General features: G+C 40.3%; 1 protein-coding gene across 5 annotated transcripts in view; it reads left to right on the plus strand.

Annotated features, from left to right (window-relative positions):
* LOC127351149 (multiple epidermal growth factor-like domains protein 10) overlaps positions 1-24,989 on the plus strand; it is a 147,153-nt gene that overhangs the window by 59,096 nt on the left and 63,068 nt on the right. The window lies entirely within an intron of this gene.

Consider the following 24,989-nt stretch of genomic DNA (forward strand, 5'->3'; position numbering starts at 1 on the left):
GGCAGTCTACTACAGGAACTCACTATTTTTAAAAACTAAACATTACCCTTATGTCTTAGTTGAGTTGGGTTGTGGTATTTTTTAAATGAACGAGCTGTTTGAGGAGATCTTTGGTTCACACACTGTAACAATCAGCCCCGACACGGATATTCAAATCCAACCTGGAGCCGGAGCAACATTTAACAGTTGGTGACAGCAATAATGATCGGAGATTGGTATTTCAGAGGGACACAAAGTGAATCTGACATTTACCTTTCGTGGTGATAAAGAAAAAAGCACATTTTCCCAGTAGAGGTCAATCTGTGAGCGCATTTGTGCAGATAAATAACGGAAAATGTTAAATGAGAGAGTACAACATCCTAATTTGCTCATTTGGCTTGAGAGCAAAAGGCTGATTTACGTTTCAGGTTTAATTTTAGAGCACAATCTTCTTACATAAGCAATTCATTTATAGCGCTCTACAGAGTGATAAAGGGGTAGAAAGTGTAATAATATAGATACAGACATACAACATACACACACACACACACACACACACACACACACACACACACACGGGGGGGATGTTCAGTCAAATCTGGTTGATAGACCTTGTTCCTCATTATTTTTTAGCATTTTTATTGTATCGTTGTTAGTCTTAAAGTGATTCTTACATTCTCCAAAAAACATTTAGTCAATTAATCTCCTACATTGTGTCCTGACCTGGCGCCTTCTCTTCTGTATATTTCCGAACATCTATAGCTGTGGCTACGAGTCGTCCCTCGAGCTGTGGATTCCAAGTCCAAACGAAGAAAAGTGTAGAAATATAGACTTTTAAATAAAGAATTGAATTGTTCCTGGACAGATTTGTTTAGCTTTAACCACTGTTAAAACACAGCTGTGTTACCGGTGCTGCTGAAGGATAAACAGCCCATTCTCTTGTTTTTTGTTCCCATATTATTATTATTATTAGAAATGGTTTTCTCCTTTAAAGGCAGAGTACACTGACCGTTACAGTTATCAACTCTGCTGATGACAAAATGTTTCTGAATCTGGCTGGAATAGAAAGAATGGATTTTTAGTTTTTTTTAGATATTCCTGAGATGAGTGACGCCTGAACCAGAAGCACTGTAGCAGAGTGGAGGAGATTTTGTTTGAGACCAGAAAGAGAGTTTTGAAAGCTTCAAATTTCAGCACCTGAAATAGAAATAATCTTTTGAGTCATGGTTTCTGATCAGCAGCTCTATGAAACTCTCCCCCCTCCCGTCCCCTCCAAGACATTTAACTCAGTTTTGTGGCACGGAACAGTAAAAATGTTTCTGATTGCACCTTTAAACTGGAAATGAAGCTATTGCATTTCAATATCTCATTTCCGCTGTTTGCTTCCACTCCTGAGCTCTTCAAACTCTCAGACTGCCCTCAGGGGTGCCGAGTCCAGTTCAGTAAAAACCGTGTGTGTGTGTGTGTGTGTGTGTGTGTGTGTGTGTGTGTGTGTGTGTGTGGTTGGGGGGGGATTTGAGGGGCTATTGACACTTAATGAGTCACACAGCCCCTTTAGTCCCACTTTGTTATTGCCATGCTCCAGCCACCCGATTGTTTACCTGTTTTTATTGCTGCCCAGGTGCCACGGGACTGAGGCCAAGTCAAGACAGGGGTTAGGTAAATCTACCACCACTTAGGCTAAAGGGAAGAGGAGGATGGAGTACGTCGATCAGCTCAGTCGAGTATATCGGGTTCACTCTGGACGTTTGGCTGACTTTCTTCAATGTGCTGTCTTTGTTATTGCATCCATCTATCCATCATCCCCTCTTAATCCGCTCTTATTTATTTTAGCGATGCGGCGAAACTCTGCGTGCGTCATCCTCACGCCTCGCCACGCCGATCTGAAGGCTGGAAAATAGATTAAAAAACATCTTTCTGCCAATGTTGCATGTTAGATTAATACACCACAGCGTGAAGACTCTGCCTCCTCGCGTCCCTGCAATAGAATTTGTCATTTGCTCATTACCTGTGGAAGAATGTAATTTGCTATAAAGATGCTGCACGGTGAGACTGAATCCCATCCTCCCGTGGGGATATTGAGCCCATTCTTACACAGACTGTGTTTTATTTTACACATGCTCTTACCGGATTGGTCAGAGGAAATGAATCCCGTGGTCAGTAACAGATTTAAAGCTCCCATGTTGTTGTATTTATCCATTGTCTTGTTGTTCAAATATTCCACGGCTCAGGATGAGAGCCGCGTCCTTCATGATGTTTTGCAAATCCACCTGGTTTAGCTGCACTGGCCTGTATTGGATGATTTAAAGGCTGAATGTCTCACAGCCAGAGGAGGTGCGTGGACGACACCTACTACTCTAAGCGATGACTCTTCCAGTTTGAATGTGTAATGAGTTTAGGCAATTATTCTCAGAGGGAAGCCACGGAGATAAAGTCCAGCTGTGATTTGTTGATGAGAGGTTTCAACCCCATGTGTACAAAAAAAGTTGGATTCTGGAAAATAAAATGACTCAAATTACTCCAATACAACAATCCTTCAACAAATCCTCTCTTTGTGAAGGTTGTAATGATTCTTTGTTGTTTTAGAGAGTTGATTCAACTGTTTCAGAGGCTGCAGTTTGTGGTGCTGTTGAATTGTAATGTGTTATATTGACAGAGCTTTTCGATTATTTTGTCCACTCCATCACCCATAGCCTGATTAGCTTGGTGAGACTGAACCAGATCCATTAAACCAAAACAGTTAAAGGTTATAAATTAGATTTAAAACGTTAATATATCAGCAAACAGCTATTCTCTATATACAGACACAGAGTCACATGGTGTCTCTCTCCCTCTGCCTGTGTTGTATCGCAGCCTCTCTGTGGTTTGTTTCCATAGCCGGTCTGCTCCGACTGAAACTGCTGTTTTTATCATCTACGTCGGTGAATTAAGGATTTATTTCCACCAAACCAGAGTTGGTGATTGTTGGAAACACTAACAGAGACGCTTTTAGTGAGTTTAATTCTGTTTCTGTCCAGTTTGAATGAAGTTACGATGATCTGAAGGTAAAATTAGTGTTTTTGTCTCTGGAGTCTGGTGGAGAGTGATAGTGATATTACGGCTGTTTGTGGTTAAACTAAAGGTCTATCTCTGTAGGGATCCTTTCTATAATGCTGTCAGACACTGACAATAACAACCTGAGTCTGTCAGTGGCAGAAACAACAAGCACTTTTAATGTATGTACTTTGACAGACACATCAGTCCCCAAGGATTATCTAACATTACATGGCAGTCAGTTGGTTTTTGATCGGTTGAATAGTGTTTTTTATGATAATATACGAGCTAAAATGACGAATGATGGAGTCTGGTTTGCTGTAGTGGGCGCTGCTTTGGTCTGAGATGCTGTCGCTCTAGTGTGATATCTATATGTCGTATATATATATATGACCTTTAAACTCTGAACGACCACCTGCCTATGACATCTTTATGGTACACTGCCAGTGAATCTTTTTATACCTTTTTAAAATAAATAAAATGTGTTCAGTGTACACATTAACACCTGGAAGCTGCCCAGTACAACCACAGTCTCATATGCTGGAGCTGTTGGGGTGAAGGGCCTTGCTCAAGGGCACCTCAGTGGTGGTAATGAGGATATGGAATTAGAAGGTTATTGCATGTAATGGATAAAGATGAACCAATATAAGTTTGTGAGGGAACTGTGTGTAAGTTTAGACTCCAGACACTTGGCTCTTAGTTAGAGCCCCACTGGTTTAGGGGGAGGGATGTGAACGAATAAGGTGCTTAAGTACTTTTTGTGCGGAAATTAGATGAGTTTTGGTTGTTGTCAGATTTATCCTGCATCCAGGCATTGAACCGAACACCTCCCAGTTTCAAGCTCACTTCTCTGAACGCAATTATGTTTGCTTCTCAATCGTCGTATTGTGTAAATGGGATTTCCAGGAAACAAGATTCCATGTAAAGAACTATTGAGTCTATTTTTACATGATTGCAGTGTTTTGGGTTTCTGTCCTTTTGTAGGAAATGTAGAACACAAGCTGTTAGTAAGACATGACTCAAACCTCATGTTGGCTCTCTGAACAAGGGCACAGGATTGTCCTTTTGCGTTGTCTTCCGCTGTAGCTAACCAGATTAAACTGGGGAAGCAGTGAGTGAGCCTCTCCAAACTCCAGTCCAGTTGAAGAACTTTGTTGTTCTGCCAGGCAATATAAATAGCTCAGACAGAAGTGGGGTGAAGCAGCGAGAGGAAGGTAAAGGATGAGACGGAAAGGACAAAAGAGGAGTCGTGGGAAGACGCCTCAAAAGTAGAAGAAAAAAGTGGTAGATAAGTAGAAATTATGATGGCAGTTATCATGTAAAGATTGTGATTATGATGAGAAAGATTATGAAGAGCAAGAAGATGAAGAGAGGGAACAATGCAAAGAGGGCGTTTAAGATGGTAAAGAGTCTTAAAAGCAGAGGAGGAGCTGGTTGCCACATCGGCAATTTTTAATAATTTTCATTAACGGTGAACCTTCAGACTGTTCTGAATGTCAGTAAGGGACAAAGTTAGTTCAGTTGTATTATATACAATACAAACCGTTGGTGACTGATTTATAGTCACATCATTTAAATACCTAGATTACAAGAATCATCCCAAAAGAAGAAAGTCTCCATGTGGATATAAACTGCTGCTTTACTTTATGTTGTGGGCTTATTAAGTGCTTTATTTCCAGTCACCAGAATCCAAATCCAAAAATTACGTCTTTTAAAAATGTTTTTTTTCTATCTGTACATGACAACTATTGTGTGGTTAAAGTATACAACATAAAGGAGACTAAACGTTGGCACGGGATGTAATTCAGTATGAAACATAAACATTTGGGGGATGCTGAAACTTTTAGCTGGAAATTAAGAAAAGTGAAATAAATTGCTGAAAATCTGAAAAACTAAAAATAAGAGGAACAAACTGCTGAAGCAAAAAATAGAAAAAGTTAACACTTTAATATTTGAATGGTTTCTCTCAAAGTAGAGAAAGTCTGAAGAGGATTTGAAGGTTTCTCCATTTACTTAAAAAAAATAAAAAAATAAAATCTAAAGAAAATTGAATATTTTAAAAAGTATGAAAGGTAGAAAGCTGAAATGTCACAGTCACCATATCCTGGAAGAGCTGAACATTTTGATTCAGAATGGTTCCTGTAGCTGGACGTATGCAGAAGTATTAAAAAGTTGAAATAATAAAGATTTGAAGAACAATAGTTCATATCTTTCTACGGATATGAAAACTATTAGCATGTAACTGACGCGACAGCAGCAGCCCAACTACAAAAATCCACCTCTGAAGCCTCCAGAGTGTTTGATGCTGTCAACATAGATCATGAGTCTCATTTCCAACCCTTGCTAATGTATAGTTTTCATTTGAGACCTACACCCACCGTATATGACCACAGTTGCTCATCAGTCCGTATGAAGCAGCGGAGGTATTTCACATCTAACAAAGACTCATAAAAGACCACACAACAGGCACAGAGAGCAAGGTTTTTTTGCTGTTTATCTTTAACTTTTCAGCTCCCAAACAACCTCCGCATACACCTGAAAATGTGACTCCCTGGTCACCTTTTCAGAGAACACTGTTGCAGCTTGATCGAGGTGACAGTGTAATCACAACCAACTACAGGAAACGACCCCTGAACACAAGGTCTTCTGGGTAGCTGACCTCCCTCCGCTCCCTCTCTCTCTCCATCGGAGGAGTCAGGCAAAGTGCACACAACCCAGACTGTAACAATTAGGTTTCTTTGTACACCCCACTCTCAATCTCCTGTCCGCGTTTCACTCCGCCATAAGTGATGAATTCGGCACAGGTCTCCATTTGTTGTCATGGAAACGGACGATGCCCTGGCACATTACATTAACGAGCCTTTTTACTGATGGGCTACCGCCGGCTTTTTGAGACGGGAAAGGATACTTTTCTTTCTTTTTTTTGTTTGTGTCTCTTGTAATGGATGAACTTTTACTAATGAGTATGTAGACAGATGTGGAATATTTTAGTACTTTATGCATTAAATCCCAGTATGTCATTATTTTTCGTCTTTAAAGGGGACGTCAAGCCCATTTCCAGCTCTAGTTTGAGTCTCCACTTCAGTAACTTTGCATGATTCTTCCTTCAAAAACATCTATGTGACACATTTTATATTATATATTTCATATTAAAACTATAACAGTAGAGAACATCTGATAAACTTCACAATGAACCCAGACAGTGAACAATAACTGCAGGAAGTTTGTGATTATTTACTACTTTATTTACTTATTATTTACAGATTATTTTGATTATATTATATTGATCAGAGTTGAGTTTTCCTGATATTTGCTCCTTTTTTGGCAAATTCAGTGTTTTCTTCTTCCTGACGCTTGGCCATTGTTCTGTTAGCTCTTTGGTTGTTTTAACTGCGTACTAGAGGCTGTTTATCAAAGGTTTTGAGAGTATAACGTTTGAGAATATAGCTAATCTGAATTTAAAAAAATAAAATAATGGCCTGGTTACTGAAGACAGCTCAGCCATGACCTTAATTATGCATAACAGAAATGTACCGGTCTGTAAACAGGTTTACTTCTGCTGTAAAGTTGGACATTTTAATATGGAGCCTTATGGAGATTGACTCACTGCTGGAGCCAGCCTCTAGTGGCCGTTAGAGGAACTGCAGATCATAATTAAAGTCCCGGGTCCCCTCTCAGTCCGTGCGCGTCGATCCGATCAATTCCCTAGGAGGAGTTCATGAAAATACAACGTGTGCAAATCGGCAAAAATTACCAATAAATCAAATCTTCCTGTTGGACTTGGGGTATTGATTCCCAGACATATCAGGCGGTGCCACGCCCATATGTGAGATCCATTGATTAAGCAATCAGCTGTGGCGATAGGGGGTAATAATAATCTTTTAATACAATTTTAAATCTAATCAGATCTGGAAGACTTGAACAAAAAGGTTTTCTAAGAATCAAGACGTTGTTCAAACAGCCAGTTCTCATCTAGAAGAACTGATGAATATTTAGGAAACAAAGCTTGTTTAGTTTATTGTCTGAATGTTTGTGACTTTGACCTTTTTGCAGTCCTGCGTGCAGAGAATACAACAGCTGTGATCAATCCAGAGATAAAATCTATTCTTTCCTGCCCCCCTCACTCGCTGGAGAAGAGCATAAAAAGAATTACAAGCATGTAAACTATGAACACACAGACATGAAGAATGAAGTTTAAAAAGGGGATGTTTTACTGAGTGTCAGGGAACAAACGCAAATCAAATGCAGAAGCTGAGGCAGAGTTGCACTGCAATGGATCGCTATGGATTTTGTACAGTGCAGCTGAAGAGTGGCACTGGGAGATAAGGAGAGAGCGACACACAAGAGACAAACAGAGGAGTGGAAAGAGAACAACAGCTGAAGGGAAAAGCGCAGGCTGCATTATGTTGTTGCACACCTTGACAGGCTTTCCCTAACATGGATGCCAGCAAGAAAAATCGTGTGAAACTTGGCTCTTGTGGGGACTTAGGAAGCAGCAAAGAGAGGGAAATACATCACTGTAGGCAACTCTGTGAGTGTGTGTCTGCCCACCTGCTGTTCTGCTTGTTTGTGTGTGTGTGTGTGTGTTGAGTCCAGCTCTGATAAATGGCGTGTCTGGGCACAGTAGTGAGCAAGCGCCCACGCTGGCCATTGACAGCCGCGGTGTCGTCTCAGCAATCTACAGCGGAGCAGCTCGACCTTGACACGTTATCATATTTATAGGAACTTAAATAAAATACAGAAGGTAAAAGATTAACATGTTTCCACAGGTTATATATAAATATACATATATATATATATATATTTTATATTTAATGTTACAAAGAAGGCCAAACTGTCAAATAATGAGGTAATATGTTTGTTTTTTTAATTAGATTTTCTAATAGTTCATTTTCATTCGTATTTTTGTTGATGCTGAATGAGACACTCAACTTTGATGTCATATATTTTATACACATTTCCAGACGCTTGAAAGATCTTATATGTGGTTAACATTACTGTTAGCGACAGTTAGCTTCTTTTAGCAACAAGTCCATCAGGAAACTCCCATAAATCACCTCATTACCGCTGTCGTCAAACTGTCCTCAGTCTGTCCTCAGTCTGTCCTCTGTCTGTCTGTCCTCTGTCTGTCTGTCTATTTCACCTTAACTTTAATGTCTTCTTCTAATGTCAAAAATGCATAAAAAGACTCTCCGGCTACTTCTCTCAGACTGCTTGTGGAAAACTCTCGAGATGTAGCAGCTAAATAACTTCCTAAAGAGGAAATAAACAGCGGGTGTATAACGTTAAGTTCTTTGCAAGAAGACAGGAGTGAGACGAGGAGACGGAGGTGTGAAGTAAGGGCAGAGACGTACGTGACATGTTTCTTGAAAGAGCTGAGTTTTCAATCCCCGCCGGTACATAGGCAGTGACTATGCAGTCCTGAATGGGATGGGAAGGTCATCCCTCCGTTGGGAGACAAGAGGGAACAAAGTCGAGGCCGCCTGGAGGCAATTCACCGTAGGAAAGGAGGAACTAAGCTCCCGGTAGGAGCTGATGGGCTTTTACAGACTCAATAAGAGACAAAAACCCCCTGGGAACAGTGTGCAGTGTGGCCTTTCATGAAGATTACTTCTATTGCAATTAGACACCGGGGCTCACTCGCCCTTATTTAGTGTTTTTTATCTGAAAAGTCGCCAAGTTCAAGGTCTTCACTAGAAGACCCACCGCTGTGCTTAAGTACCGAGGACACATGCATTTACTTAAAGGTTAAATAAATGAAATTCACTGCTATTAGAAGTCTACGGCCCACCAGACTCCATTGACAAAACCAATCATTTAAAACACACTTCAAACTAGACGGATACACAATAAAACATAATTTTTAGAAACCTTTAATTCACAGAGATTAGTACATCCACAAAATGTTCTTGTTTCTGCCGCTGACAGACTCAGATTGTTATTGTCCGTGTCTGACAGCATTATGGAAATGATCCTTACAGAGATAGACCTTTAGTTTAACCACAAACATACTTTAAATTGCTCAGCACCAAACTTCATTGGCAAAAAGTAATTTTATCGCATATTATCGGAACTTCACTCAAAATGGACAGAAACAGAATATAAATCTCTGTTAGTGTTTCCAACAATCACCAACTCTGGTTTGGTGGAAATTAATCCTTAATTCACCGACGTAGATGATAAAAACAGCAGTTTCAGTCGCTCTACTCAAAGCCATACAGAGAGACTCACACACATAAAACCTTTAATCCAAACACAGCATTAAACTCAAAATAAAATAGACCTGAACGCTGCTGTGAGCAAACAGGAGTGGAGTTAATGATGAGATAAGACAGTGTCAGGATCAGACATTTAATGCCCTTTCTATAAGGTCACACATGGAAACGTCAGCTGATCATTAAGCCGCCTGTATAAACCCAATGTGGTGCATTGTTTTGGTAGAATTTTGTTTTTGAATATATTTCTGCCGTGCCATTAATCTTCCACCACAGACGGTGAAGTTGCAGGTCCAAAATCTATTTTTCTTCAAGTCCTTTTGAGTTCATTGTTTTGAAACTGAGGTGGAAATGCAGACAGCAAAGACAATCAATCAAACAAGCAATGCTCTTATCCGGTATTGTCTACCTCATCTGTAGCTCTGCTGTCCTCTGATTTCTTATTGTTTACCACAGTTGTCATGTTTGCTGTAACCCTGTGTTTTGGCCAATAACTTCCCCTTCGTAGCCACACACAGCTCGGTTAAGGTACACACCCAAACACATCATGAACACCACTGAAAGTTGAATGTTGATGTGCAATTCCACATGGATTGATCAGGATGTTTCTTATTTAAAGTTTAAAACTACACACTACACTACACTGTTGATTTTGTTTTGCTAACATTAGCTAGCTGATGAATATACTATATGTTGATTTTATCTTTTAACCATCTTCAAAAGTTGGTTGTTTTTTTCAACATAGATGAGCCTAGCATATAGCATAGCCAAGCACTGGAAAGGAGAAAGTTGCCCGAGGCTAGCTCAACTGTTATTGGAGCACAAAGGGGGGATGGGACTCGGGAAGGGTTGATTGGCAGAGAGAGAAAAATATACATTTCACCCATTTTCACCTCACATATGGACGTGGAAAGTCACGTGTAAATGCAGAAACTGGATTCAGTCTGGTTCATTGGGACCGGCTGTTAGAGGATGGTGAGTTACAGCAGCAGCTGTCTGTCCTGTGTCAGTCTGTTTCTGATATAAAGTTAACTAACATAACGAGTTCAACACATTACATAGACTCATATGCCCATTCTCAATCCCATAATCCAGTGCAGCTCCAGGCTGAGAGGTTAATGAGATGCCCCCCCCAGACACTACGAGATGGTCAGAGGACATGAAAAATTCAGCCATGCTTGAAAACCAAGAAGTGTTTATGTCTTTTGCTTAGAGCAAGTTACACTTATGAGTTTAACGTGCTGTAATTAATCTTTTACTTTTACAGTGATGTTAAGAGGAGTCGAAATAGAAACAACTTTATGCTCTTAACGATATACAATATGTAATTTCTGCTGCTAGGGGGGGTCTCTCACATCAAAACAATAACAAAAGATGACGTTGGTCGTGTTGTGAAGCCGCGTGGGATCATGGGAGTTGTTGTCTTCACCACCATTGCAGTCAGCTTCTCCCGGTTAGGATTCCTTCAGTGTTCATGGTTCAGGAGGTTTCTACCGGGAGCCCAATGATCCACAGAGGTCTCCTCCTCTCCAACACAAACAGACCCGCTGATTAAAACCACTAAACACACTGAATAAAGCAGTTCCACCTTAAACACACTGAATAAAGCAGTTCCACCTTAAACACACTGAATAAAGCAGTTCCACCTTAAACACACTGAATAAAGCAGTTCCACCTTAACAATCTGTGTTTCTTAAATACTATCTGGCAGACAAAGGACTGCTAACGTTAGCTCAGCTTGTTTCTCTGATAACTTAAGATCCAGACGTCCGATGACTAAAATCCTTCATCCGGTTCAAATCTAGAGTTAAAAAGCACCAAGATCTAAACAGTGGATGGTAACAATGTGGCTTCAGACTGGATCAACAGTCAATGTATGACAGCTTCTGGCAGACAACCACAACAAATGCGCAAAGGAGATATGACGCAATTGACAGCTGGCCGGTGAAACACACCATTACCTGATAATAATGACAGATTTCTGATTTCATGAACATTGTTGGAAACATTTGGGGTAATGTAAGAACACAACTAGAGTTTAGAGTTTATAGACATTTTAATACAGAAATGGAACAAGAAGTTTAATCGACTACTAGAGATAATTAGTAAATATAAAGAGCAGTTTTGGACCAGAAGCTGTGTTTCTGCGTCATGCGTTGTTTGTTTTGATCTCTGCCCATCTGCATCCTGAGCCTGCTGGTCCATCACCGCAGCACAGTCGCTCAGCATCCAATTGAACTCACCTGTGCTCGGCCTGGCAAAGGATGACTCTGAACTCCCACTGCTCTTCATTAGCATCCAGTTCATTAGGCAGCTAATACCTGTTGCCTGTGTTTGAGGAGAGGAGGGGGGAGGGGGTGATACTGCGGGGGTCAGTAGACATTAGCCAGTGTGCCTCTGAGCTTTATCTGGCTCTGAACCCCATTCAGGAGAAGACTGGCGTTTTATGACAACGTGTATCTTTCATTACCCAACAGACCGAGTGCAGCAAGTCATTAAGTGCAGCTTTGCAGGAATGATGCTGCAAGTTTCAGTGGAGAGGCAAGGGAGCGCTATATGAGCCGGAGAGGAGGGAGAGGATCATAGAAATGTATAATTACAAAGAATGCATGGAGAGCCCTAGTGATCGAGATCAAGGGAATGCATATGGGAGGTGTGTGCTAGATTGTTATGTGTGTGTGTTTGCATATATTGTGCAGTCAGTAATGCACACTTCTGTCCTCACTCAGATTAGAGAGAGCTGTGTGTGTTCGCCAAGGCTGCACCTCCCCTGGATGTTTATCCTGGCACTTCATTTAGGTCCTCAGTGATAATGCACACAGTCCAGGGGGACGCTGATTGTCCTGCTCGACACAAACGCAGCACACATACACACAACGCTGACGAGTGGACTTGGCCCCACTGCCAAGTCCAATTAACGGCTACAGCCGCATCAGCATGCCCCTTGTGTTTGGTCAAAATTAATTTACCAACAAACTTTTTAATCAAATTTCACCACAACCCCTGAGGGGTGATTGGCTCTTTGCACTCCACTGTTTGGTGCTGCGATGTCCGTCTCCTACAATGGGGGAGCTGTGATTCAGCTAGAAGCTATGAAGCATGGCGTTTTTTTTTTCTTTCTCTTGCTTCTCGTAAGAAAAATGATCCTTCAGCATTTCCTGCAGTCTGTTAAATTACAGCGAGCAACGCAATCAAAAAGCCACAGTCTGTCCGGTGAAAAGCAAAATGTTCAAATGTCAGTGAGTTTTTTTTGTGTGTGTGTGTGTTTAATAATACTATTTTACAGACATTTACTGCTGTCAGAAAAGATAGGATATGTTTTCTAATATCAAAGCAACTCATTCCAGCAGAAGATTAGATGACACTGGTACCATACTGTATGTCAGAAGCGTTATAAACACAGTTTGAAAGGCTTCTCTGCCTTTATGTCTGTGAATCTCTTATTAGATTTTCGTAAAAGCAGCGTTCAAATCGACTCATATCTTATCACCGTTATGTCTGATGTCACAGTTAAGACTCCAGTATCTCTTATGAAACTACTTTATAAATGTCACTGTAGCTCTACAGCCTTCATGTAAACGTGTAAAAGTAGAGCTTTTTTTACTTTTTTTAGAGCTTGTTTAACTGTCGGGTCTAAATACAGCTCTTCAGCATCCAGCGTGGATGTTTACAGTTATTATAGTGAGACTGCTGTTCTCTTCTACCTTGTTGATGCTTTTAAGTCTCACTCACGATATTTCTAGTAATTCACCGAATCTAGACTGCTAAGATGTGCAGTTACACAATTCTTGAAGGAGTATAAGGGACTGAGCAGGTAGACACGAGGAAGCAGGATTTTACCAAATGTGGGTTTTATTTACCCCAAACAAAAACAAAAAGAGAAAACAATGAGTTTTTTGGCCACTTGGGGCCAGCGAACACAAGTGATGAACACAATATCCACATATTATCAGCTTTTAAGTTGATATAGTGAAGAAAACAGCCAATACAGAGAAACATGATCATTCATTTGGAGTTGTGTTGAGTCCACCTGATGAAGTCCAACATTCACTCAGCTCTGAGTTTGGAGGAAATCTTTCTGCTAAATGCTCCACTATTTTTCACCAGCTAATCTCTAACTGTGTCTGTGTGCTGCTTGCTGCTGAGCAGGGAGTGTGCAGTGGGTTTATAAAGCTTTCTCTCTGAGAAAAAGCTACCTGCTGGGGCCAAAACTGAATCAATGAGAGCAGTGAGAGCGAACCAAAAACAGTAAAGTTGGGGGCCAGACAGATAAACAATGAGAAGTCACTATAAAGCTCCCTAAAGCCGAGGGGAGCTGCAGACACAGCTGATGATCCTCTGCAGGTTCACCACTACCGGAGACACCTTCCACATTGTCATTTAAGACATTATTATTATTATTATTATTACTATAAATTGATTAGAGCCAGGTGCTTTAACTAAATGGGCCCCTGAAGGAGGTCAACAAAACAATATTGAATGCAAAACACAATAAACTGTTCTGCAACTAACTGAAGCAAACTAAATAACAAACAGAAGATGAAAATGATAACACATTAAGGGAGAAAAATAACCAAATAAACTTTTCTACCAACTCAGTGGTAACTCTGAATTACTCACTCGCTCACTCCCATCAGTGATGGCTGCTTCGTCAGTGGCCCTACACATCGAACTACAACACTTTAGCTGCCCCTTGAGGTATCATTTGTGGACATGTGAAATGTTTTAATGTGCTGTGGGTGTAGGTTGGGGTGGATGGATGGGTCAAGCAAACAGAGGACTTTATCCTTGTTTATGTCTTGTGTGACACCAAAAGTCAACATTAACTTCTTTTCAGTCTCTCCAGGGTGTTTTTGGGATTGTAATGGTATAAAATGCCTGATTTCATGGCAGCTTTTATAAAATATTGCAATGTTTTTAGGGCATTTTGCAATGAGATTGTGGGAGAAAGTAAAAATTGTGTGTAAAAAACGTTTCCAATTTCTTTGGTATAATTAATCAAAAATCATAGGCAACTTGTTCCAGTGAGAATAAAGTAGCTAGTAATTTGGTGATGTTGTTTTGTGTGGTGGACTGCTATGATTGGTGAAACTTGTGGTAATTCTACAATGATTGGTCAAATATGCAGAAAAGTGATTTAAAAGGATTGGTTGAATTTGCATAAATTATTGTGATCATCAACATCACAACTTCCTGGAGGGACTGTCTTTTTAATTTATGTTACACAACACATTTTTAACCCAGACCACAATCTTTATTTTTGATGCTTTATTTTGAAACTGTAACTTATATTATATACCTATTATTATTGCTGAGGGGTATCTACACTGTCATAGTTTGAAGTGACCAAGTGCCCATATTTAATGAGTTGGGGGTGAATATGTGTTGTTAATGCTGCATTCATATCATTTAGGATGAATGGGGAAAATGGGAAACTCATCCATGTTAACGACTTCAGCCAGTGACATTAAACAACTCATGAAGGCTGTATGATTACAGAGCTAGTTGTGTGGATGTTAGAAATATTTACAACATTGAATTTGGGTTTAATTACAGTGAACGATGGACTGGTTGAAGTGAGGCGTTCATGTTTGTTCGGTTTTCAGGCTCTTCTGTTTTATTAGAGTTAACTTGGATGTTGAAGCAATTGCTGCTTGAGTTGAAAACTCATAATTTTGATAACTTTGATATGACATAACATTGCTTTTTGCTTTAACTTTAAAAGAAAATGATGGGTACTTAAAAACCAAAATAAGATCAAAGTATTTTTAGTCAGGGGTTGCAGTTATAAGCGTAAAATAGAGCATACATATTTTTATAAATTAATTTAACTTAAATGTTTGGATGACTATGTTGTGAACCCTTCACTGTCATTTTTTGTACACAAAGCACTTAAATGTGAAAAGACTAAAGATTTAATGATTTATTCTAACATTGTGATTTGTTTGCAAACCATAAAACAGAGGCTTGTCACAAAGCTGAAAATCAAAGCAGGAGAACTAAAATAAGCTGCTTTGTATGGACTCTGCAGCTGGGGACAACACAACACCTGTGTGTCAGCGCCAATGATGGGATAAATGGATTCATTAGACCTCTTTTCCCTGAAAAAAAAAAAACAACACAAGTGGTTTAAAGGGAAAATGTAAGCCTATGTTCAACAAAGAGTTTCTTGATATGGGACTTTCTATTGTAACCCACTCAAGGAAAATTATGTTTTATTTTATTTTGGATCCCTATTAGCCACTGTCAAGGTAGCAACTCCTCCTCCTGGGGTCCACACAAATAAACATTACATCAAAGTGTAAAACAATTATGTAATTAAACATCCAAGACAAAGGGAACAAAACAAAAAGCAAGAAAAGAAGTGCAGAAAGAAAAGAAAATGGGCAAGTTACACAAAAAGCTCTTTGAAAGTTAAGACCCAGGACTACAATAACTGATTTAGAGCACTTTAGATAACGAGGATGATAAATGTGTGTGTGTGAGTAGGGGTGCATTTTTATTACTTACTGGGGACCTGAATAAACACAGACCTTGTGGGGACCAGTTGTCCTCATGGGGACCAAAGACCAGTCCTAATTTCTAGTTGGGGCTAGGCTGTCCATATTCAGTATATGTAAGGCAAGCCAAGTTTATTCATGAAGCTCATTCCATATGGCAATTCAGAGGATGACATTAGACATGAAATATAAATACAGCATAAGACATTAAAAACTGAACAACACTACTTGTGTAGTAATACAAAGTTACAGTCCCAGAGACACCTGTGGTTACTAATATCCGGTGTATTAACCACTAGGCTGCAAACACATTGAGTGTCTACTTCAAGCCCCCAGTAAACAGCACTGGGCTGTGAGGTGATTTTGGTGTAGTGGCCACACTCGGTATTGCACTCTGGCGTCACATTTTTCTCAGCATCACAAACATCCCAAATTTGAGCCAACACAATATTTGGCCTATTAACGTTAGGCGGCTGTGGTTCAGTAGGTAGAGAGTCGTCCACTCACCGCAGGGTTGGCGGTTTGATTATTTCAAGTGTCCTTGAGCCCACTCCTAGTGTACAGGATGGGTCAAAAGCAGAGGACACATTTCATTTTCATGTAAGCAAATGCTGTGAAATGACAAATGAAGGCTAAAGACTGTCACCCTGATTCTTCTATTCAGCCAGGGACAGACTCTCATGCTCTATGGCAATGGTTCTCAACCTTTTTCTTTAAGGGACAACTTTTCTATCATTGAGTAAACTCAGTGACATATGTTTGGGATATTTCATATTATATTCGAAGTTTAACAATAACAGCAGAGAACGACTGATAAACTGTACAATGAATCCAAACAGTGAACATAATAACTGCAGGAAGTCTCTGTCAAACGAGCAATGTAGATGATTTTGAGATTATTTCTTGTGACTATTGAGCAGAGATGAGGTTAGTTTATTTTTATGAAGCTTTTATACAATTCTGATATATTCAGTTCATATATATACTTAATAGGCTTCTTTTTTGTTTTCTTCTCCTTGACGCTTGGCCATTGTTCTATTACATTACTAATGCAGGACGAGGCTGAGAGTGAAGGCTCTGTGAATACAGATTGTGTTTAAGTTTAGATATTGAATAATATATCTAAACATCTATATTTCTTCACAGAAATGAACAAAATGCTGAGAGGATATAGGCATGATATAGATATAAAATTAAAAAGGCCACGACTCCATGTGAAGCTTTGGCGACCCTTAGTGGGGGTCCTGACCCCGATGTTGGGAACCACTCCTCTATGGAACATGGATTAATCGCTGTGGTGTTTAAATAAAGAAGACAGTCAGTATCTGGCTTTTTTCAATCGTGCTTTGAGCAACTGCAAACTGATTTTGTCGCGCACTCAAGCCCCAAGAAGTGAAGCAAATATAAAAACAGGAATTGTGCTGGTTAGAAGTAAGAGCCTGTCACCTGCAGATCTTTATCAAACATCTAACATCTAACAAAAATGAGAAATGATCTCAGGAAATAAGCATGTTTTATTTTGTGGACACATCTGCACTAACATCGATTACAAAAGCATCACATTTCCTGTGGCTGCTTCACAATAATAGCCAGGTGACCACTTTTAATATGAAGCAGCAGTAGAAAATGTTTCAGTAGCACTAACTGAACACAGCGCAGATGGGGGATGTGGAGAGCTGTCAGTACACTTGGAGGCTTTTTCTATGAGATAAAATTTCTAACTTTCTAGAATTTGTTTCCATTGTGTGTGTGTGTGTGTGTGTGTGTGTGTGTGTGTGTGTGTGTGCGCGCGCAGATGATTTCAGTACCGCGTGGGAATAAAAACTATCTAGAGAGATAATTACAGAATGTAAGTACATTGAATGGCCATTGCTAAAAATCCATCCTTGAATATATAATAAAAATGTGAAAGAATTTTTAAAAAATGAAAGGACTTTTCCCTCAAAATTTGTGAAAATGAAACCACTGAATGGTGATTCTACCTTGTATTCATCAAGGTTGTGGAGAAAATGGCTAAACTAGCCTACAATACCAAGGATTTTTTACTTTTAAAGAAACTAAGTGCATAAACAGCAAACAAATATCAGGCTGCTGTTCTTCTATCAAATCCAGAGAGTTGCTCTCTTTCTCCATCTGCACGCCATCAATCTTGTGCGTCTGAGAGTGAGAGGGGAAATGGACTGGCACCTCACCTCGGAAACCTTTTGATTACCCATTTTCCTTCTAATGCCACGTGAGCCCACGCTGGCCAAACCTCATGACAGACAACCCATTAAGGAATATAACGACTTGCCCACTCGGCGCTACTTTCCTGCCTGCCCTCCCTCTGCCTCAGTCTCAACATTTCCCTCTCTCTCTAGGCACTCTGATTAATTTCCAAACTAACTTGTTTATCGTCCACTGCCGCCTTTCAGTGACCGGCAGAATAGATCCTTTTCCTCCCCACACGACTGACTTCGCTTTGACTTTGAAAATTGCCAAGAATTATTCATCGACTGTCTTCGTCCGCTTTACATTTGCTCACAGAAGAGGACCACAATCGCAGCCTCCCCAGTCTCTTTATTTCCTCATCCACTTCTCTCTCAGTCATTTTGCACTTCAAGCCATCTTGACCTTTCTCAAAGGGGCTTGTGGCGCAGAGGAGGGAGGTGTGACCTCCATGTGAGAGGGAAGGTTGGTCTGTTGATTCCTGAAGGATCCCCTAAAGCCAGTCTGCTCTCTAGGATGGCACAGAGCATACTCTTGGTTTAGGATTAGATGATACTTCACTGATCCCTTATGGAGGAACTCTCTTGCGGGGCAAATAACAAGAGGGAGCAGCAAGGGGAAATAGCAAGAAACTAAGCATGTGTAATAATATAAGAAAGCCATGGTGAAACATATCAGTTATTGAACTTCCACCTTTAATCTAAGTGGTTAGACTCTAAAATTGGTAACAGGCAGAAAGTGATTTTATGTTACATTCTAAGCTAAATGCTAATCATGACTGTAGCCAGCTATGAAGCATTATTTCCTAAATACTAAATTTAATATAACAAATCAGTGATATTTAAGTCTATGATAAGGAGTTTAAGCATGAGCAGCTGAGAAGCTGTGTGCGTAACTTCAACTCTCTAATTACTCCATGGACCCACCATCAAACCCCCCAGCTTACAGGCTGACCATTGCCTGGAGACAGCAGCGCACAGACCAGACTACTAATTAATAACTCCAGAGTTATCAGTGAATCACAAAGCTTCTCTATTATATGCAAGAGGTGTCACTTGGATATATTTTTGTTACTTTTGTCTAACCTGAAAATAGTGGACAACTACCGAAGACGGCAGACAAACGCAGCACATCCAAGCGTATCCCATTGATTTTCCAGTTTATGATCTAACGTCACCCGACCTTACGGTGAACCAAGACAATTTGTGTGGGTCTTCTTTCACTAGATCCTCCGTTGCTGCCCTCTGGTGGTCATTTAAAAAAGACATTTAAAAGTAATGCAAAAGTTACTTTTCAGAGTAACTGTATGAAATCTGGAGAACAAGATTTGTCACATTTTCTCTTGCGATTATTGCAATTATCTCACATATTGCGATTTCTTTAATATTTAGATTAATTGTGCAGCTCTACTAGTAACTTGCCCAGCACTGTCCTTAACTGTCTGCACTCAGCTGGATGCGGACGGGAAAGACCTCGCCGACGTCTAGTGGGTGACTAGGATGATGGTTGAACTCTGACCACAGCCAAATGGAGCCATCAGCTGCCTGATGTACACCTCTCACCTCTTTATATCTGTCAGCGGGTCGGTGGGAGGACAGCCACCTGCCAAGAGCCATTAGACCTGAACTCAAATTTATGCCCCAAGTTTGCATAAAAAAGGAGATCATTAAAATGCAATTACCACACAAGAGGGCGAGCTGGACTACGCCTGAATGGGTCCAACACACACACACAAAAAAAACATTAAGCGATCAAGTGAAAGGTTGCCACATCTCATGCATCATTCCACAGCAAAGTTGTTGACGCCCGCTAATGACGGCAATTATTTAGTCTTAAAAAACAATAAGAAAAGTGCAGAGCAAAGCAGTCAATAAAGACTCTTAGAATTACTGCGAGCCTGTTATGTTTCGCCAGAGGTCTTAAAATGACTGTTTCTAGCATTGATTAACGCAGTGTTGACTTTCCCGGCTTATTATGTGGACATGAAAATGGCCTCATTAAAAGGAAAATCTGTAAAAACTCAATCATCAAGACGCACAAACAGATGCAGACAAACACAGCGTCATTGAGTCAGTCGGTGTCACAATAAACCGACACTTTATTCCAGGCCTGCGAGCAGTAAACTGTGTCATCCATCTGGCCTGTCCTCCATCGCAGCCCTCCCCCTCATCGACCCGCGTCCGATACAGCCTGAATTATGCTGCCGCTAATTACAATTATTAATTGAAAATAGGAAATCAATGTCTCCGAATTAAACACAAGCGTGCATGTTTTTATATGGGTCAGACGTCTACTTATAACTCAGCTGTGCTTGACATAGTTATCCACTGACAGCGTATGAAAACTCAACTGCACTGCACACACAGCAGCACACACATCCAGAGTTCTGTTATCGGCGACTTTCATCAGTTTTGTTTTGGAGGTGAAAGAGGCTTACTACAGAAAAACACCCACCCCCGCTGCTTCTTTAAAAAGTATTGTTTACTCATTTGTCAAGGGAGCGCACGGTGGCTGTCTGACAGCGTGCTGATGAAAATAGTTTTACTCATGCAAGCAGTGTGGCCTTGAATAAAGTGGTGCATTGCTGGGCAATACCCGGCTGCTGTTGGAAATATAAATGTACTGTCTTTCTGGCCCAGGACTGTATTCTCTTCAGAGGCTCAGCTCGTCCCGGTTGTTGACCTCTCAATGAGCCTGCGGGACGTTTCAGTTAAAAAGCCTTCTGTGTGTGATTTGCGGTACCTTTTAAAGTAATAATTTTCAATTTTTTCATATAAATAAAACACATTTGTTACCCCGCCAATCTACCGATAGATTGTTTTAAAGCCCTTACTTTGCTGTTTAGCAGTGAGGAGAACTCTGTCTTCTGCTGCAGACTGTAGGAAGTTATTGTCTATGTGTTTATGTGAGCAATAATAGCAATTTGTTTGGAATAAATATAGGAGTAGTAGTATTTAATAATAGATTATATTCAGCCAGTGCCTGCAGTGAATGCGTAATACCAAAGGAGTGTCATCAAAGTCATGAAAAACAAGTATTTTATAGATTGTTGTCTCTCTCCCCGTTCCATAGGTTTTTGACAAAGATGCCATTGAATTAAAAATGAATGAATTAAGCTGCAGGCTGTGTGTGTGTGTGTGTGTGTGTGTGTGTGTGTGTGTACACTGACTGGATAGTTCATTGGCTTTTGCCCAGCAGACCGTTGTTGAGTGTAGCTGAGAAGGCGTTCATTGGCTGACAGCAACATCGATCGGCGGCATCTTGACAGGGTGAAATCTTGTAGGCGAGCTCGATGACAGATATAGAACGACTTTATAATCATTCATGTATCCTTGCAACAAACCATTTAGTGACTCTCAGTTCAGAGAATACGGGGCCTTTTCTCTGTGTGCAGTTACTCGTGAAGCTCTACATGCTTGATATTATAGTTTAACTGCATGTACATTTCTTATGTGTGTATTTATGTGTGCGTTCTGGGGAATGTTTGGATGTACATTTGTGTAGATGGTGTTTTTCTTATACTATAAATAGTATAAACTTAAGACTTATAAGTAATAAGATGTCACTTTCTTAATGAAAATGTGTAAATAATGGCTTTATTAATGGTAAATCAATCATACATTAATGCATTATAGATCAGTAGTTAAGGATTGCTCCGGTTTATCCTCCTGTGGTACAGCAGAAGTTGCTGACATTACATTTCCACGAAATTGCCGCTCTGTTGTTTAAAGGTCCAGTGTGTAGGATTTGGTGGCATCTTGTGTTGCAGATTACAGCCCCTGCACCTCATCCTCTCATTCTAAGCGTGGAAGAGAAACCGGCCGCAAAACCCCCGAAAAACGTGAAAGGCCCCATCTAGAGCCAGTGTTTGGTTTGTATAAACGTGGCGGTTCAACATGGCGGCCTCCGTAGAAGAGGACCCATTGCTTAGTGGGGCAGGTGAAAGTACAAAAACCAAAATCCAGGAAGTCTTGCTACATATTAAGTGGTGCAGACAACCATGGAAACCCGAGTGAAATAATTAGGGCTGTAAAGATTTAGCGATACAATTTGTAAATCAGTTTTAAAGTTATAGATGTGACTACATCAGTGCGCCGACTCCCTGGATGGATCTAAATGTACCATGAACCGGTCGGTAGTCAGATTCTAAAGTTATGAATCTGTTCACTGAAGCTTTGCTGCTAACAGCTTCTCCACTCTCCTGAAAGGTAAATGGTCAACGCCAGGGTCTCAATAGAAGAGCGACAAGAGTAATATCACCATCAAATCTAACATCTCATAAACTCTGGGAAACATTTGGATTCTATATGAAGGAAGTAAAGTTGGATAAAAGTCTGTCCATTTGTAGGTTGGACAGCGATTAAGTCCAGTGGTAGCACCGCAGAGCTTTACACTCACCTGGTGAGACAGCATGGTGACACCTGTGCAGGCAGTCTGTGGATTACTTCGCTCCAACTGGGCGAGTAATCTAAGGTAATCAGGGCAGAGAGACTTTCTTGTCTGTGTCTGTTGTAAAAGCAGTGAACACAATGACCTGTAATTCTGTATCTAGAAACGTATCAGATCATCTTAGAAGGGAGAGACACACACTCTTATACTATTACACTATTATATAAATGTATTTCTCGAGCATACAGTGGTTGAGTACTTAATAATAAGCAAGACTTCCTGGATTTCGGCAGCGTTTTTATTTGATAACAAATAATTCAAGATACATTTTCAATCAGGAGGAGAAAGTAAGTGAAGTAAAGATAATTTTGTTTATTTTGATGTGATAATTAAGTCTTGACAGAAAGTCTTTAGACTCTACAGGGAGTCCAGACACTGGTGGTGGCGACTGATGAATCTGTGAACGGAGTAATGATGGGAACTGACGGCAGAGAGAATCATATTTTAAAAAGAAAGCAGCAAAATGATTGGCTAATGATGCAGGACTGTCACTGTGCTGTTGGACAGATGAGAACAGCTGATATCATTATTGACGGCCCCTGATAATGACAGCTGGGGAATTATGTTTAAATGAGATTACATGTTTTTATCAGCATAATAAGGACATTTTTAAAATGGACGTATTTGCAGAACATCCACTCAGTGATTAATTTGCTTTTCCTGCTTCAGACACAAAGATCACAGTCTTGGATAAATATTGAAAAAGCCCTTCCAGTGGAGGAAACATGATGTGACGTCCTCTAGGCTTCCCTTTGGCCTCTACCTGCCTATAAATGGTTAAACAGTTAATAATTCCCTGTGTGGTTTTTTTTTACAGACGTGTGGTAGTTATACTTGAAATCAGAGTCACAATAAATGTTTTAATATTAATACATTTTAAAATATCTCCTCTCTACGATTCCAGGAAATGCCAAAAAGATCTTTTTTGGATTGAATGAGGACTTTGATGTGACTGTTATGCTATAATCCAAGATATTTTAATCTGTATATTTCTTATGTGTGTAGAGTCTAAGGTTCATGATGGCCCTACATAGCTCTCGGTGCTCTGAGATGTTTGTGGTCTCTTATAGATTCAGGGATTTCTGATTTCTGACGGCTCCAGTCTGATTCCTGTTTTCTGTTTTTCCTATATTGAAGTACAGCTTTTATTTGTATGCCTCACAGTACTTGGAAACTACATTTCCCAAGAGGTGGTGCTTGTGCCACCAGGGTGAACGCAGGTGTTTTGCATACTGCCAATGATTAGGACTGGTTATTTGCACCTGCCTGTCCATTGTTGTATTTTATAAGCTCTGATAAAGATCAGATAGAGCAGTAGTTCCCAACCTTTTCCCTTAAGGGACCCTTTTTCTATCACTGAGTAAACTTACTAATTGACATATTGTTTGTATATTTCATATTATATTTCGTGCATACCAATAAGAGTACAGGGCAGCTGATAAACTGAACAATGAACCCAAACAGTGAACACAATAAATGCAGGAAGTTTGTGGAAAACGAGATTTGGATGAATTTTGAGCAGATTATTTCCTGATCAGAGCATCAGCAATTTATTTTCTGTCTAATGTATTTTTCTAATTATTGTTATCATTATTGTTATTATTCGAAAAAGCTTGCGTTTGGGTCTTTTAAGTTTATATCTCAAACAATAATCTAAACATTAAAAATAACAACTATAACTATATGTTTTTCTTAAATCCCTTAAAATCAAGAAGGACTCGTGACTCACTGTGACGTTACGGTGACCCCTAGTGGGAGTGGAGCTAGACTGGAAGATTGATAAATAAAGCAATATATTGCATTGAAGTGTGCGTACGTTTCCGTTGATAAATGCATTACGACTTTGTGCATGCTGGTCTCCCACCGCGTGCAGCTGGCCACCTTTATTATTTCCCCCCTGCCCCTCAGACAGATCACTGCCTCCACAGACGTGTCCATGTATATTTGCCTGTAAGGTAGACTTTTGCATCCGTGCCCCCCTCTGTTTTCCGTATCCTCTCCGTGTGCATGCCCCTTATTTGTCCAGGTGGACACCAATAAACTCTAATAAAACCACACTGTATTTTAGAGTCTGGCCCCCACAGACTCGGATCGTGATCAGCAGGGCAGAACCAAGACAAATGAGTGTGGCTGCTGCCCCATAGATCAACAGATGGCCCAGTGGCAATTGGAGTGCTGCTGTGTTTTTCAGCCACTCAGCACTATCCCTCCGCCTCACTTATTGGCAGGGTATTCCCCCGTCGTTCCCGTCTGATCAGGCTGCTCGTCGATCACACTCTCACTGGGCCGCATGCATCCTCTTTTTGGGGAAACTGTTTTCTCATCATATTGCTGCTGATGTGACGAAGATTGTCACCTAAATCTCATTTTGTAAGATGAGTAGTTCGGTGTTTGGTGGCCTCGGTCTACGTCGTTCATCGAAAATGAAAGTGATCTCCATTTATACTCTGTTATCCAGCAAGGAGACCATGTCTGTGTGACACAGATTTACTTTGATTCCTCCAAATAAACAAATAAACACCCAAACTTTTTGTGTGAAATGCCCTCTAGTGGGCCTTTAAAAGTCAACAATCAATGTTCTCTTCTGAGTATTGTGTTTTTACTT

The sequence above is a fragment of the Dicentrarchus labrax genome, unplaced genomic scaffold (assembly GCF_905237075.1).
Source record: "Dicentrarchus labrax unplaced genomic scaffold, dlabrax2021, whole genome shotgun sequence".
Taxonomy (NCBI): domain Eukaryota; kingdom Metazoa; phylum Chordata; class Actinopteri; family Moronidae; genus Dicentrarchus; species Dicentrarchus labrax.